This window comes from Megalopta genalis, unplaced genomic scaffold (assembly GCF_051020955.1).
Source record: "Megalopta genalis isolate 19385.01 unplaced genomic scaffold, iyMegGena1_principal scaffold0114, whole genome shotgun sequence".
In the NCBI taxonomy this organism is placed as follows: domain Eukaryota; kingdom Metazoa; phylum Arthropoda; class Insecta; order Hymenoptera; family Halictidae; genus Megalopta; species Megalopta genalis.
In genome coordinates, this window is record NW_027476183.1 from 457,501 (window position 1) to 474,870 (window position 17,370).

The following is a 17,370-nucleotide window of genomic DNA, read 5'->3' on the forward strand; positions in this document are numbered from 1 at the left end:
CATTATTTTAAACAACATGTCGTTCTAAATGCTTAATCCCTATGTAAAAAAGTTATTTAAGCAAGAATATGTAATTGAAAAAAATTAGAAAAATTTATTTTAGCCGTAAATCGAAAATAATGGGGACACCGGAGCTGTTCGAAGCGCCGAGACGCGCCGCGTACGGCCGAATATTTTCAAAGTCCCAACGTACCGATCAAGAGTAAAGGACCATTTTCCTACATTAGATTTCGTTCTAAATGCTTAATCCCTATGTAAAAACGTTAGTTAAGCAAGAATATCGTATTTTTAAAAAAATCTAATGATAGGATTTTCCAGAAAATTGGAAAAACCGAAAAATGTCAAGAGTAAAGTGCCATTTTCTGACATTAGATTTCGTTCTAAATGCTTAATCCCTATGTAGAAACGTTAGTTAAGCAAGAATATCGTATTTTTAAAAAAATCTAATGATAGGATTTTTCAGAAAATTGAAAAAACCGTAAAATGTCAAGAGTAAAGTGCCCTTATTTTAAACATTATATCGTTCTAAATGCTTAATCCCTATGTAAAAAAGTTATCTAAGCAAGAATATGTTATTGAAAAAAATTAGAAAAATTTATTTTAGCCGTAAATCGAAAATAATGGGGACACCGGAGCTGTTCGAAGCGCCGAGCGCGCCGCGTACGCCCGAATATTTTCAAAGTCCCAACGTACCGATCAAGAGTAAAGTACCATTTTCCTACATTAGATTTCGTTCTAAATGCTTAATCCCTATGTAAAAACGTTAGTTAAGCAAGAATATCGTATTTTTAAAAAAATCTAATGATAGGATTTTCCAGAAAATTGGAAAAACCGAAAAATGTCAAGAGTAAAGTGCCATTTTCTGACATTAGATTTCGTTCTAAATGCTTAATCCCTATGTAGAAACGTTAGTTAAGCAAGAATATCGTATTTTTAAAAAAATCTAATGATAGGATTTTTCAGAAAATTGAAAAAACCGTAAAATGTCAAGAGTAAAGTGCCCTTATTTTAAACAATGTATCGTTCTAAATGCTTAATCCATATGTAAAAAAGTTATTTAAGCAGGAATATGTTATTGAATAAAATGAGAAAAATTTATTTTAGCCGTAAATCGAAAATAATGGATCGAGCGAATCGGTCGATTGCGCCGAGACGCGCTATGATGCAACAGACGAGCGATTGGAACGCCCGAATATTTTCAAAGTCCCAACGTACCGATCAAGAGTAAAGTACCATTTTCCTACATTAGATTTCGTTCTAAATGCTTAATCCCTATGTAAAAACGTTAGTTAAGCAAGAATATCATATTTTTAAAAAAATCTAATGGTAGGATTTCCCAGAAAATTGAAAAAACCGAAAAATGTCAAGAGTAAAGTGCCATTTTCTGACATTAGATTTCGTTCTAAATGCTTAATCCCTATGTAGAAACGTTAGTTAAGCAAGAATATCGTATTTTTAAAAAAATCTAATGATAGGATTTTTCAGAAAATTGAAAAAACCGTAAAATGTCAAGAGTAAAGTGCCCTTATTTTAAACATTATATCGTTCTAAATGCTTAATCCCTATGTAAAAAAGTTATCTAAGCAAGAATATGTTATTGAATAAAATGAGAAAAATTTATTTTAGCCGTAAATCGAAAATAATGGGTCGAGCGAATCGGTCGATTGCGCCGAGACGCGCTATGATGCAACAGACGAGCGTTTGGAACGCCCGAATATTTTCAAAGTCCCAACGTACCGATCAAGAGTAAAGTACCATTTTCCTACATTAGATTTCGTTCTAAATGCTTAATCCCTATGTAGAAACGTTAGTTAAGCAAGAATATCGTATTTTTAAAAAAATCTAATGATAGGATTTTCCAGAAAATTGAAAAAACCGAAAAATGTCAAGAGTAAAGTGCCATTTTCTGACATTAGATTTCGTTCTAAATGCTTAATCCCTATGTAGAAACGTTAGTTAAGCAAGAATATCGTATTTTTAAAAAAATCTAATGATAGGATTTTCCAGAAAATTGGAAAAACCGAAAAATGTCAAGAGTAAAGTGCCATTTTCTGACATTAGATTTCGTTCTAAATGCTTAATCCCTATGTAGAAACGTTAGTTAAGCAAGAATATCGTATTTTTAAAAAAATCTAATGATAGGATTTTTCAGAAAATTGAAAAAACCGTAAAATGTCAAGAGTAAAGTGCCCTTATTTTAAACAATGTATCGTTCTAAATGCTTAATCCCTATGTAAAAAAGTTATTTAAGCAAGAATATGTTATTGAATAAAATGAGAAAAATTTATTTTAGCCGTAAATCGAAAATAATGGATCGAGCGAATCGGTCGATTGCGCCGAGACGCGCTATGATGCAACAGACGAGCGATTGGAACGCCCGAATATTTTCAAAGTCCCAACGTACCGATCAAGAGTAAAGTACCATTTTCCTACATTAGATTTCGTTCTAAATGCTTAATCCCTATGTAGAAACGTTAGTTAAGCAAGAATATCGTATTTTTAAAAAAATCTAATGATAGGATTTTCCAGAAAATTGGAAAAACCGAAAAATGTCAAGAGTAAAGTGCCATTTTCTGACATTAGATTTCGTTCTAAATGCTTAATCCCTATGTAGAAACGTTAGTTAAGCAAGAATATCGTATTTTTAAAAAAATCTAATGATAGGATTTTTCAGAAAATTGAAAAAACCGTAAAATGTCAAGAGTAAAGTGCCCTTATTTTAAACAATGTATCGTTCTAAATGCTTAATCCATATGTAAAAAAGTTATTTAAGCAGGAATATGTTATTGAATAAAATGAGAAAAATTTATTTTAGCCGTAAATCGAAAATAATGGATCGAGCGAATCGGTCGATTGCGCCGAGACGCGCTATGATGCAACAGACGAGCGTTTGGAACGCCCGAATATTTTCAAAGTCCCAACGTACCGATCAAGAGTAAAGTACCATTTTCCTACATTAGATTTCGTTCTAAATGCTTAATCCCTATGTAGAAACGTTAGTTAAGCAAGAATATCGTATTTTTAAAAAAATCTAATGATAGGATTTTCCAGAAAATTGGAAAAACCGAAAAATGTCAAGAGTAAAGTGCCATTTTCTGACATTAGATTTCGTTCTAAATGCTTAATCCCTATGTAGAAACGTTAGTTAAGCAAGAATATCGTATTTTTAAAAAAATCTAATGATAGGATTTTTCAGAAAATTGAAAAAACCGTAAAATGTCAAGAGTAAAGTGCCCTTATTTTAAACAATGTATCGTTCTAAATGCTTAATCCATATGTAAAAAAGTTATTTAAGCAGGAATATGTTATTGAATAAAATGAGAAAAATTTATTTTAGCCGTAAATCGAAAATAATGGATCGAGCGAATCGGTCGATTGCGCCGAGACGCGCTATGATGCAACAGACGAGCGATTGGAACGCCCGAATATTTTCAAAGTCCCAACGTACCGATCAAGAGTAAAGTACCATTTTCCTACATTAGATTTCGTTCTAAATGCTTAATCCCTATGTAAAAACGTTAGTTAAGCAAGAATATCGTATTTTTAAAAAAATCTAATGGTAGGATTTCCCAGAAAATTGAAAAAACCGAAAAATGTCAAGAGTAAAGTGCCATTTTCTGACATTAGATTTCGTTCTAAATGCTTAATCCCTATGTAGAAACGTTAGTTAAGCAAGAATATCGTATTTTTAAAAAAAATCTAATGATAGGATTTTTCAGAAAATTGAAAAAACCGTAAAATATCAAGAGTAAAGTGCCCTTATTTTAAACAATGTATCGTTCTAAATGCTTAATCCCTATGTAAAAAAGTTATTTAAGCAGGAATATGTTATTGAATAAAATGAGAAAAATTTATTTTAGCCGTAAATCGAAAATAATGGATCGAGCGAATCGGTCGATTGCGCCGAGACGCGCTATGATGCAACAGACGAGCGATTGGAACGCCCGAATATTTTCAAAGTCCCAACGTACCGATCAAGAGTAAAGTACCATTTTCCTACATTAGATTTCGTTCTAAATGCTTAATCCCTATGTAAAAACGTTAGTTAAGCAAGAATATCGTATTTTTAAAAAAATCTAATGATAGGATTTTCCAGAAAATTGAAAAAACCGAAAAATGTCAAGAGTAAAGTGCCATTTTCTGACATTAGATTTCGTTCTAAATGCTTAATCCCTATGTAGAAACGTTAGTTAAGCAAGAATATCGTATTTTTAAAAAAATCTAATGATAGGATTTCCCAGAAAATTGAAAAAACCGAAAAATGTCAAGAGTAAAGTGCCATTTTCTGACATTAGATTTCGTTCTAAATGCTTAATCCCTATGTAGAAACGTTAGTTAAGCAAGAATATCGTATTTTTAAAAAAATCTAATGATAGGATTTTTCAGAAAATTGAAAAAACCGTAAAATGTCAAGAGTAAAGTGCCCTTATTTTAAACAATGTATCGTTCTAAATGCTTAATCCATATGTAAAAAAGTTATTTAAGCAGGAATATGTTATTGAATAAAATGAGAAAAATTTATTTTAGCCGTAAATCGAAAATAATGGATCGAGCGAATCGGTCGATTGCGCCGAGACGCGCTATGATGCAACAGACGAGCGATTGGAACGCCCGAATATTTTCAAAGTCCCAACGTACCGATCAAGAGTAAAGTACCATTTTCCTACATTAGATTTCGTTCTAAATGCTTAATCCCTATGTAAAAACGTTAGTTAAGCAAGAATATCGTATTTTTAAAAAAATCTAATGATAGGATTTTCCAGAAAATTGAAAAAACCGAAAAATGTCAAGAGTAAAGTGCCATTTTCTGCAATTAGATTTCGTTCTAAATGCTTAATCCCTATGTAGAAACGTTAGTTAAGCAAGAATATCGTATTTTTAAAAAAATCTAATGATAGGATTTTTCAGAAAATTGAAAAAACCGTAAAATGTCAAGAGTAAAGTGCCCTTATTTTAAACAATGTATCGTTCTAAATGCTTAATCCCTATGTAAAAAAGTTATTTAAGCAGGAATATGTTATTGAATAAAATGAGAAAAATTTATTTTAGCCGTAAATCGAAAATAATGGATCGAGCGAATCGGTCGATTGCGCCGAGACGCGCTATGATGCAACAGACGAGCGATTGGAACGCCCGAATATTTTCAAAGTCCCAACGTACCGATCAAGAGTAAAGTACCATTTTCCTACATTAGATTTCGTTCTAAATGCTTAATCCCTATGTAAAAACGTTAGTTAAGCAAGAATATCGTATTTTTAAAAAAATCTAATGATAGGATTTCCCAGAAAATTGAAAAAACCGAAAAATGTCAAGAGTAAAGTGCCATTTTCTGACATTAGATTTCGTTCTAAATGCTTAATCCCTATGTAGAAACGTTAGTTAAGCAAGAATATCGTATTTTTAAAAAAATCTAATGATAGGATTTTTCAGAAAATTGAAAAAACCGTAAAATATCAAGAGTAAAGTGCCCTTATTTTAAACAATGTATCGTTCTAAATGCTTAATCCCTATGTAAAAAAGTTATTTTAGCAGGAATATGTTATTGAAAAAAATTAGAAAAATTTATTTTAGCCGTAAATCGAAAATAATGGGGACACCGGAGCTGTTCGAAGCGCCGAGCGCGCCGCGTACGCCCGAATATTTTCAAAGTCCCAACGTACCGATCAAGAGTAAAGTACCATTTTCCTACATTAGATTTCGTTCTAAATACTTAATCCCTATGTAAAAACGTTAGTTAAGCAAGAATATCGTATTTTTAAAAAAATCTAATGATAGGATTTTCCAGAAAATTGAAAAAACCGAAAAATGTCAAGAGTAAAGTGCCATTTTCTGACATTAGATTTCGTTCTAAATGCTTAATCCCTATGTAGAAACGTTAGTTAAGCAAGAATATCGTATTCTTAAAAAAATCTAATGATAGGATTTTTCAGAAAATTGAAAAAACCGTAAAATGTCAAGAGTAAAGTGCCCTTATTTTAAACAATGTATCGTTCTAAATGCTTAATCCCTATGTAAAAAAGTTATTTAAGCAAGAATATGTTATTGAATAAAATGAGAAAAATTTATTTTAGCCGTAAATCGAAAATAATGGATCGAGCGAATCGGTCGATTGCGCCGAGACGCGCTATGATGCAACAGACGAGCGATTGGAACGCCCGAATATTTTCAAAGTCCCAACGTACCGATCAAGAGTAAAGTACCATTTTCCTACATTAGATTTCGTTCTAAATGCTTAATCCCTATGTAAAAACGTTAGTTAAGCAAGAATATCGTATTTTTAAAAAAATCTAATGATAGGATTTCCCAGAAAATTGAAAAAACCGAAAAATGTCAAGAGTAAAGTGCCATTTTCTGACATTAGATTTCGTTCTAAATGCTTAATCCCTATGTAGAAACGTTAGTTAAGCAAGAATATCGTATTTTTAAAAAAAATCTAATGATAGGATTTTTCAGAAAATTGAAAAAACCGTAAAATATCAAGAGTAAAGTGCCCTTATTTTAAACAATGTATCGTTCTAAATGCTTAATCCCTATGTAAAAAAGTTATTTAAGCAGGAATATGTTATTGAATAAAATGAGAAAAATTTATTTTAGCCGTAAATCGAAAATAATGGATCGAGCGAATCGGTCGATTGCGCCGAGACGCGCTATGATGCAACAGACGAGCGATTGGAACGCCCGAATATTTTCAAAGTCCCAACGTACCGATCAAGAGTAAAGTACCATTTTCCTACATTAGATTTCGTTCTAAATGCTTAATCCCTATGTAAAAACGTTAGTTAAGCAAGAATATCGTATTTTTAAAAAAATCTAATGATAGGATTTTCCAGAAAATTGAAAAAACCGAAAAATGTCAAGAGTAAAGTGCCATTTTCTGACATTAGATTTCGTTCTAAATGCTTAATCCCTATGTAGAAACGTTAGTTAAGCAAGAATATCGTATTTTTAAAAAAATCTAATGATAGGATTTTTCAGAAAATTGAAAAAACCGTAAAATGTCAAGAGTAAAGTGCCCTTATTTTAAACAATGTATCGTTCTAAATGCTTAATCCCTATGTAAAAAAGTTATTTAAGCAGGAATATGTTATTGAATAAAATGAGAAAAATTTATTTTAGCCGTAAATCGAAAATAATGGATCGAGCGAATCGGTCGATTGCGCCGAGACGCGCTATGATGCAACAGACGAGCGATTGGAACGCCCGAATATTTTCAAAGTCCCAACGTACCGATCAAGAGTAAAGTACCATTTTCCTACATTAGATTTCGTTCTAAATGCTTAATCCCTATGTAAAAACGTTAGTTAAGCAAGAATATCGTATTTTTAAAAAAATCTAATGATAGGATTTCCCAGAAAATTGAAAAAACCGAAAAATGTCAAGAGTAAAGTGCCATTTTCTGACATTAGATTTCGTTCTAAATGCTTAATCCCTATGTAGAAACGTTAGTTAAGCAAGAATATCGTATTTTTAAAAAAATCTAATGATAGGATTTTTCAGAAAATTGAAAAAACCGTAAAATATCAAGAGTAAAGTGCCCTTATTTTAAACAATGTATCGTTCTAAATGCTTAATCCCTATGTAAAAAAGTTATTTTAGCAGGAATATGTTATTGAAAAAAATTAGAAAAATTTATTTTAGCCGTAAATCGAAAATAATGGGGACACCGGAGCTGTTCGAAGCGCCGAGCGCGCCGCGTACGCCCGAATATTTTCAAAGTCCCAACGTACCGATCAAGAGTAAAGTACCATTTTCCTACATTAGATTTCGTTCTAAATGCTTAATCCCTATGTAAAAACGTTAGTTAAGCAAGAATATCATATTTTTAAAAAAATCTAATGGTAGGATTTTCCAGAAAATTGGAAAAACCGAAAAATGTCAAGAGTAAAGTGCCATTTTCTGACATTAGATTTCGTTCTAAATGCTTAATCCCTATGTAGAAACGTTAGTTAAGCAAGAATATCGTATTTTTAAAAAAATCTAATGATAGGATTTTTCAGAAAATTGAAAAAACCGTAAAATGTCAAGAGTAAAGTGCCCTTATTTTAAACAATGTATCGTTCTAAATGCTTAATCCATATGTAAAAAAGTTATTTAAGCAGGAATATGTTATTGAATAAAATGAGAAAAATTTATTTTAGCCGTAAATCGAAAATAATGGATCGAGCGAATCGGTCGATTGCGCCGAGACGCGCTATGATGCAACAGACGAGCGTTTGGAACGCCCGAATATTTTCAAAGTCCCAACGTACCGATCAAGAGTAAAGTACCATTTTCCTACATTAGATTTCGTTCTAAATGCTTAATCCCTATGTAAAAACGTTAGTTAAGCAAGAATATCATATTTTTAAAAAAATCTAATGGTAGGATTTCCCAGAAAATTGAAAAAACCGAAAAATGTCAAGAGTAAAGTGCCATTTTCTGACATTAGATTTCGTTCTAAATGCTTAATCCCTATGTAGAAACGTTAGTTAAGCAAGAATATCGTATTTTTAAAAAAATCTAATGATAGGATTTTTCAGAAAATTGAAAAAACCGTAAAATGTCAAGAGTAAAGTGCCCTTATTTTAAACATTATATCGTTCTAAATGCTTAATCCCTATGTAAAAAAGTTATCTAAGCAAGAATATGTTATTGAATAAAATGAGAAAAATTTATTTTAGCCGTAAATCGAAAATAATGGGTCGAGCAAATCGGTCGATTGCGCCGAGACGCGCTATGATGCAACAGACGAGCGTTTGGAACGCCCGAATATTTTCAAAGTCCCAACGTACCGATCAAGAGTAAAGTACCATTTTCCTACATTAGATTTCGTTCTAAATACTTAATCCCTATGTAAAAACGTTAGTTAAGCAAGAATATCGTATTTTTAAAAAAATCTAATGATAGGATTTTCCAGAAAATTGAAAAAACCGAAAAATGTCAAGAGTAAAGTGCCATTTTCTGACATTAGATTTCGTTCTAAATGCTTAATCCCTATGTAGAAACGTTAGTTAAGCAAGAATATCGTATTCTTAAAAAAATCTAATGATAGGATTTTTCAGAAAATTGAAAAAACCGTAAAATGTCAAGAGTAAAGTGCCCTTATTTTAAACAATGTATCGTTCTAAATGCTTAATCCCTATGTAAAAAAGTTATTTAAGCAAGAATATGTTATTGAATAAAATGAGAAAAATTTATTTTAGCCGTAAATCGAAAATAATGGATCGAGCGAATCGGTCGATTGCGCCGAGACGCGCTATGATGCAACAGACGAGCGATTGGAACGCCCGAATATTTTCAAAGTCCCACCGTACCGATCAAGAGTAAAGTACCATTTTCCTACATTAGATTTCGTTCCAAATGCTTAATCCCTATGTAAAAACGTTAGTTAAGCAAGAATATCGTATTTTTAAAAAAATCTAATGATAGGATTTTCCAGAAAATTGAAAAAACCGAAAAATGTCAAGAGTAAAGTGCCATTTTCTGACATTAGATTTCGTTCTAAATGCTTAATCCCTATGTAGAAACGTTAGTTAAGCAAGAATATCGTATTTTTAAAAAAATCTAATGATAGGATTTTTCAGAAAATTGAAAAAACCGTAAAATGTCAAGAGTAAAGTGCCCTTATTTTAAACATTATATCGTTCTAAATGCTTAATCCCTATGTAAAAAAGTTATCTAAGCAAGAATATGTTATTGAATAAAATGAGAAAAATTTATTTTAGCCGTAAATCGAAAATAATTGGTCGAGCGAATCGGTCGATTGCGCCGAGACGCGCTATGATGCAACAGACGAGCGTTTGGAACGCCCGAATATTTTCAAAGTCCCAACGTACCGATCAAGAGTAAAGTACCATTTTCCTACATTAGATTTCGTTCTAAATGCTTAATCCCTATGTAAAAACGTTAGTTAAGCAAGAATATCATATTTTTAAAAAAATCTAATGGTAGGATTTTCCAGAAAATTGGAAAAACCGAAAAATGTCAAGAGTAAAGTGCCATTTTCTGACATTAGATTTCGTTCTAAATGCTTAATCCCTATGTAGAAACGTTAGTTAAGCAAGAATATCGTATTTTTAAAAAAATCTAATGATAGGATTTTTCAGAAAATTGAAAAAACCGTAAAATGTCAAGAGTAAAGTGCCCTTATTTTAAACAATGTATCGTTCTAAATGCTTAATCCATATGTAAAAAAGTTATTTAAGCAGGAATATGTTATTGAATAAAATGAGAAAAATTTATTTTAGCCGTAAATCGAAAATAATGGATCGAGCGAATCGGTCGATTGCGCCGAGACGCGCTATGATGCAACAGACGAGCGTTTGGAACGCCCGAATATTTTCAAAGTCCCAACGTACCGATCAAGAGTAAAGTACCATTTTCCTACATTAGATTTCGTTCTAAATGCTTAATCCCTATGTAAAAACGTTAGTTAAGCAAGAATATCATATTTTTAAAAAAATCTAATGGTAGGATTTCCCAGAAAATTGAAAAAACCGAAAAATGTCAAGAGTAAAGTGCCATTTTCTGACATTAGATTTCGTTCTAAATGCTTAATCCCTATGTAGAAACGTTAGTTAAGCAAGAATATCGTATTTTTAAAAAAATCTAATGATAGGATTTTTCAGAAAATTGAAAAAACCGTAAAATGTCAAGAGTAAAGTGCCCTTATTTTAAACATTATATCGTTCTAAATGCTTAATCCCTATGTAAAAAAGTTATCTAAGCAAGAATATGTTATTGAATAAAATGAGAAAAATTTATTTTAGCCGTAAATCGAAAATAATGGGTCGAGCAAATCGGTCGATTGCGCCGAGACGCGCTATGATGCAACAGACGAGCGTTTGGAACGCCCGAATATTTTCAAAGTCCCAACGTACCGATCAAGAGTAAAGTACCATTTTCCTACATTAGATTTCGTTCTAAATACTTAATCCCTATGTAAAAACGTTAGTTAAGCAAGAATATCGTATTTTTAAAAAAATCTAATGATAGGATTTTCCAGAAAATTGAAAAAACCGAAAAATGTCAAGAGTAAAGTGCCATTTTCTGACATTAGATTTCGTTCTAAATGCTTAATCCCTATGTAGAAACGTTAGTTAAGCAAGAATATCGTATTCTTAAAAAAATCTAATGATAGGATTTTTCAGAAAATTGAAAAAACCGTAAAATGTCAAGAGTAAAGTGCCCTTATTTTAAACAATGTATCGTTCTAAATGCTTAATCCCTATGTAAAAAAGTTATTTAAGCAAGAATATGTTATTGAATAAAATGAGAAAAATTTATTTTAGCCGTAAATCGAAAATAATGGATCGAGCGAATCGGTCGATTGCGCCGAGACGCGCTATGATGCAACAGACGAGCGATTGGAACGCCCGAATATTTTCAAAGTCCCAACGTACCGATCAAGAGTAAAGTACCATTTTCCTACATTAGATTTCGTTCTAAATGCTTAATCCCTATGTAAAAACGTTAGTTAAGCAAGAATATCGTATTTTTAAAAAAATCTAATGATAGGATTTCCCAGAAAATTGAAAAAACCGAAAAATGTCAAGAGTAAAGTGCCATTTTCTGACATTAGATTTCGTTCTAAATGCTTAATCCCTATGTAGAAACGTTAGTTAAGCAAGAATACCGTATTTTTAAAAAAATCTAATGATAGGATTTTTCAGAAAATTGAAAAAACCGTAAAATATCAAGAGTAAAGTGCCCTTATTTTAAACAATGTATCGTTCTAAATGCTTAATCCCTATGTAAAAAAGTTATTTTAGCAGGAATATGTTATTGAAAAAAATTAGAAAAATTTATTTTAGCCGTAAATCGAAAATAATGGGGACACCGGAGCTGTTCGAAGCGCCGAGCGCGCCGCGTACGCCCGAATATTTTCAAAGTCCCAACGTACCGATCAAGAGTAAAGTACCATTTTCCTACATTAGATTTCGTTCTAAATGCTTAATCCCTATGTAAAAACGTTAGTTAAGCAAGAATATCGTATTTTTAAAAAAATCTAATGATAGGATTTTCCAGAAAATTGAAAAAACCGAAAAATGTCAAGAGTAAAGTGCCATTTTCTGACATTAGATTTCGTTCTAAATGCTTAATCCCTATGTAAAAACGTTAGTTAAGCAAGAATATCGTATTTTTAAAAAAATCTAATGATAGGATTTCCCAGAAAATTGAAAAAACCGAAAAATGTCAAGAGTAAAGTGCCATTTTCTGACATTAGATTTCGTTCTAAATGCTTAATCCCTATGTAGAAACGTTAGTTAAGCAAGAATATCGTATTTTTAAAAAAATCTAATGATAGGATTTTTCAGAAAATTGAAAAAACCGTAAAATATCAAGAGTAAAGTGCCCTTATTTTAAACAATGTATCGTTCTAAATGCTTAATCCCTATGTAAAAAAGTTATTTTAGCAGGAATATGTTATTGAAAAAAATTAGAAAAATTTATTTTAGCCGTAAATCGAAAATAATGGGGACACCGGAGCTGTTCGAAGCGCCGAGCGCGCCGCGTACGCCCGAATATTTTCAAAGTCCCAACGTACCGATCAAGAGTAAAGTACCATTTTCCTACATTAGATTTCGTTCTAAATACTTAATCCCTATGTAAAAACGTTAGTTAAGCAAGAATATCGTATTCTTAAAAAAATCTAATGATAGGATTTTTCAGAAAATTGAAAAAACCGTAAAATATCAAGAGTAAAGTGCCCTTATTTTAAACAATGTATCGTTCTAAATGCTTAATCCCTATGTAAAAAAGTTATTTAAGCAGGAATATGTTATTGAATAAAATGAGAAAAATTTATTTTAGCCGTAAATCGAAAATAATGGATCGAGCGAATCGGTCGATTGCGCCGAGACGCGCTATGATGCAACAGACGAGCGATTGGAACGCCCGAATATTTTCAAAGTCCCAACGTACCGATCAAGAGTAAAGTACCATTTTCCTACATTAGATTTCGTTCTAAATGCTTAATCCCTATGTAAAAACGTTAGTTAAGCAAGAATATCGTATTTTTAAAAAAATCTAATGATAGGATTTTCCAGAAAATTGAAAAAACCGAAAAATGTCAAGAGTAAAGTGCCATTTTCTGACATTAGATTTCGTTCTAAATGCTTAATCCCTATGTAGAAACGTTAGTTAAGCAAGAATATCGTATTTTTAAAAAAATCTAATGATAGGATTTTTCAGAAAATTGAAAAAACCGTAAAATGTCAAGAGTAAAGTGCCCTTATTTTAAACAATGTATCGTTCTAAATGCTTAATCCCTATGTAAAAAAGTTATTTAAGCAGGAATATGTTATTGAATAAAATGAGAAAAATTTATTTTAGCCGTAAATCGAAAATAATGGATCGAGCGAATCGGTCGATTGCGCCGAGACGCGCTATGATGCAACAGACGAGCGATTGGAACGCCCGAATATTTTCAAAGTCCCAACGTACCGATCAAGAGTAAAGTACCATTTTCCTACATTAGATTTCGTTCTAAATGCTTAATCCCTATGTAAAAACGTTAGTTAAGCAAGAATATCGTATTTTTAAAAAAATCTAATGATAGGATTTCCCAGAAAATTGAAAAAACCGAAAAATGTCAAGAGTAAAGTGCCATTTTCTGACATTAGATTTCGTTCTAAATGCTTAATCCCTATGTAGAAACGTTAGTTAAGCAAGAATATCGTATTTTTAAAAAAATCTAATGATAGGATTTTTCAGAAAATTGAAAAAACCGTAAAATATCAAGAGTAAAGTGCCCTTATTTTAAACAATGTATCGTTCTAAATGCTTAATCCCTATGTAAAAAAGTTATTTTAGCAGGAATATGTTATTGAAAAAAATTAGAAAAATTTATTTTAGCCGTAAATCGAAAATAATGGGGACACCGGAGCTGTTCGAAGCGCCGAGCGCGCCGCGTACGCCCGAATATTTTCAAAGTCCCAACGTACCGATCAAGAGTAAAGTACCATTTTCCTACATTAGATTTCGTTCTAAATACTTAATCCCTATGTAAAAACGTTAGTTAAGCAAGAATATCGTATTTTTAAAAAAATCTAATGATAGGATTTTCCAGAAAATTGAAAAAACCGAAAAATGTCAAGAGTAAAGTGCCATTTTCTGACATTAGATTTCGTTCTAAATGCTTAATCCCTATGTAGAAACGTTAGTTAAGCAAGAATATCGTATTCTTAAAAAAAAATCTAATGATAGGATTTTTCAGAAAATTGAAAAAACCGTAAAATGTCAAGAGTAAAGTGCCCTTATTTTAAACAATGTATCGTTCTAAATGCTTAATCCATATGTAAAAAAGTTATTTAAGCAGGAATATGTTATTGAATAAAATGAGAAAAATTTATTTTAGCCGTAAATCGAAAATAATTGATCGAGCGAATCGGTCGATTGCGCCGAGACGCGCTATGATGCAACAGACGAGCGATTGGAACGCCCGAATATTTTCAAAGTCCCAACGTACCGATCAAGAGTAAAGTACCATTTTCCTACATTAGATTTCGTTCTAAATGCTTAATCCCTATGTAAAAACGTTAGTTAAGCAAGAATATCGTATTTTTAAAAAAATCTAATGATAGGATTTCCCAGAAAATTGAAAAAACCGAAAAATGTCAAGAGTAAAGTGCCATTTTCTGACATTAGATTTCGTTCTAAATGCTTAATCCCTATGTAGAAACGTTAGTTAAGCAAGAATATCGTATTTTTAAAAAAATCTAATGATAGGATTTTTCAGAAAATTGAAAAAACCGTAAAATGTCAAGAGTAAAGTGCCCTTATTTTAAACAATGTATCGTTCTAAATGCTTAATCCCTATGTAAAAAAGTTATTTAAGCAGGAATATGTTATTGAATAAAATGAGAAAAATTTATTTTAGCCGTAAATCGAAAATGATGGATCGAGCGAATCGGTCGATTGCGCCGAGACGCGCTATGATGCAACAGACGAGCGATTGGAACGCCCGAATATTTTCAAAGTCCCAACGTACCGATCAAGAGTAAAGTACCATTTTCCTACATTAGATTTCGTTCTAAATGCTTAATCCCTATGTAAAAACGTTAGTTAAGCAAGAATATCGTATTTTTAAAAAAATCTAATGATAGGATTTCCCAGAAAATTGAAAAAACCGTAAAATGTCAAGAGTAAAGTGCCATTTTCTGACATTAGATTTCGTTCTAAATGCTTAATCCCTATGTAGAAACGTTAGTTAAGCAAGAATATCGTATTTTTAAAAAAATCTAATGATAGGATTTTTCAGAAAATTGAAAAAACCGTAAAATGTCAAGAGTAAAGTGCCCTTATTTTAAACAATGTATCGTTCTAAATGCTTAATCCCTATGTAAAAAAGTTATTTTAGCAGGAATATGTTATTGAAAAAAATTAGAAAAATTTATTTTAGCCGTAAATCGAAAATAATGGGGACACCGGAGCTGTTCGAAGCGCCGAGCGCGCCGCGTACGCCCGAATATTTTCAAAGTCCCAACGTACCGATCAAGAGTAAAGTACCATTTTCCTACATTAGATTTCGTTCTAAATGCTTAATCCCTATGTAAAAACGTTAGTTAAGCAAGAATATCGTATTTTTAAAAAAATCTAATGATAGGATTTTCCAGAAAATTGAAAAAAACCGAAAAATGTCAAGAGTAAAGTGCCATTTTCTGACATTAGATTTCGTTCTAAATGCTTAATCCCTATGTAGAAACGTTAGTTAAGCAAGAATATCGTATTCTTAAAAAAAAATCTAATGATAGGATTTTTCAGAAAATTGAAAAAACCGTAAAATGTCAAGAGTAAAGTGCCCTTATTTTAAACAATGTATCGTTCTAAATGCTTAATCCCTATGTAAAAAAGTTATTTAAGCAAGAATATGTTATTGAATAAAATGAGAAAAATTTATTTTAGCCGTAAATCGAAAATAATGGATCGAGCGAATCGGTCGATTGCGCCGAGACGCGCTATGATGCAACAGACGAGCGATTGGAACGCCCGAATATTTTCAAAGTCCCAACGTACCGATCAAGAGTAAAGTACCATTTTCCTACATTAGATTTCGTTCTAAATGCTTAATCCCTATGTAAAAACGTTAGTTAAGCAAGAATATCGTATTTTTAAAAAAATCTAATGATAGGATTTCCCAGAAAATTGAAAAAACCGAAAAATGTCAAGAGTAAAGTGCCATTTTCTGACATTAGATTTCGTTCTAAATGCTTAATCCCTATGTAGAAACGTTAGTTAAGCAAGAATATCGTATTTTTAAAAAAATCTAATGATAGGATTTTTCAGAAAATTGAAAAAACCGTAAAATGTCAAGAGTAAAGTGCCCTTATTTTAAACAATGTATCGTTCTAAATGCTTAATCCATATGTAAAAAAGTTATTTAAGCAGGAATATGTTATTGAATAAAATGAGAAAAATTTATTTTAGCCGTAAATCGAAAATAATGGATCGAGCGAATCGGTCGATTGCGCCGAGACGCGCTATGATGCAACAGACGAGCGATTGGAACGCCCGAATATTTTCAAAGTCCCAACGTACCGATCAAGAGTAAAGTACCATTTTCCTACATTAGATTTCGTTCTAAATGCTTAATCCCTATGTAAAAACGTTAGTTAAGCAAGAATATCGTATTTTTAAAAAAATCTAATGATAGGATTTTCCAGAAAATTGAAAAAACCGAAAAATGTCAAGAGTAAAGTGCCATTTTCTGACATTAGATTTCGTTCTAAATGCTTAATCCCTATGTAGAAACGTTAGTTAAGCAAGAATATCGTATTTTTAAAAAAATCTAATGATAGGATTTTTCAGAAAATTGAAAAAACCGTAAAATGTCAAGAGTAAAGTGCCCTTATTTTAAACAATGTATCGTTCTAAATGCTTAATCCCTATGTAAAAAAGTTATTTAAGCAGGAATATGTTATTGAATAAAATGAGAAAAATTTATTTTAGCCGTAAATCGAAAATAATGGATCGAGCGAATCGGTCGATTGCGCCGAGACGCGCTATGATGCAACAGACGAGCGATTGGAACGCCCGAATATTTTCAAAGTCCCAACGTACCGATCAAGAGTAAAGTACCATTTTCCTACATTAGATTTCGTTCTAAATGCTTAATCCCTATGTAAAAACGTTAGTTAAGCAAGAATATCGTATTTTTAAAAAAATCTAATGATAGGATTTTCCAGAAAATTGAAAAAACCGAAAAATGTCAAGAGTAAAGTGCCATTTTCTGACATTAGATTTCGTTCTAAATGCTTAATCCCTATGTAGAAACGTTAGTTAAGCAAGAATATCGTATTTTTAAAAAAATCTAATGATAGGATTTCCCAGAAAATTGAAAAAACCGAAAAATGTCAAGAGTAAAGTGCCATTTTCTGACATTAGATTTCG